The 572-nt window shown below is 48.1% G+C and overlaps 1 non-coding gene across 1 annotated transcript; it reads right to left on the bottom strand.

Moving 5' to 3' along the window:
- Positions 1–224: 224 nt before the first annotated feature.
- On the bottom strand, positions 225–353 carry LOC116890546. Its single transcript, XR_004386723.1, has one exon. It is a non-coding gene; the product is annotated as a small nucleolar RNA SNORA17 (small nucleolar RNA).
- Between the last annotated feature and the right edge of the window lie 219 nt (positions 354–572).

Here is a 572-nt window from a genome sequence, read left to right on the forward strand (position 1 = left end):
CGATCAGAGGTATTCTCAGGCATGGTTTCACCCCTATCCTCCTCAGACCTTTGAGATGCTGTACTGGTGGTCATCTCGGGCTAACTCCCTGTCCAGACCCAATGGCACAGGACTGATGGTCATCTTGGGCTCACTCTGGTGGTGGTCATTTAGTCTCTCATTTGTTCCCCTTGTATTTGCATAGCACTGCACTGGAGGGCATGTCAGACTTGCTTTTTTCAGGGAGTGTTAGCCTACTAATCATGCAGATGTTCACAGGTCAGGGCACTGAGTGTAGACATATCTTCTCCCCTCTCTACCACCTTCTGATGCACATGTGACACAGCCGTACCTGCAATCCCTCTAGGAGCAGCTAGAAGTAATTTTAATTGACTTTTTCATACACTGTGGTTTGAACATGCTTCTCCTCTCTCTCAACTCCTTTCAGATCCTCCCCACCACTCTCTACTTTCCTCATCCAACTTCTTGATGTCTTCTCTCTCTCTCTCTCTCTCTCTCTCTCTCTCTCTCTCTCTCTGCTGCCTCTGTCTGTCTATCTGTCTCCCCGAAACAAAACAAGGACAAAGGTCTTG

The sequence above is a fragment of the Rattus rattus genome, chromosome 1 (genome assembly GCF_011064425.1).
Source record: "Rattus rattus isolate New Zealand chromosome 1, Rrattus_CSIRO_v1, whole genome shotgun sequence".
In the NCBI taxonomy this organism is placed as follows: Eukaryota; Metazoa; Chordata; class Mammalia; order Rodentia; family Muridae; genus Rattus; species Rattus rattus.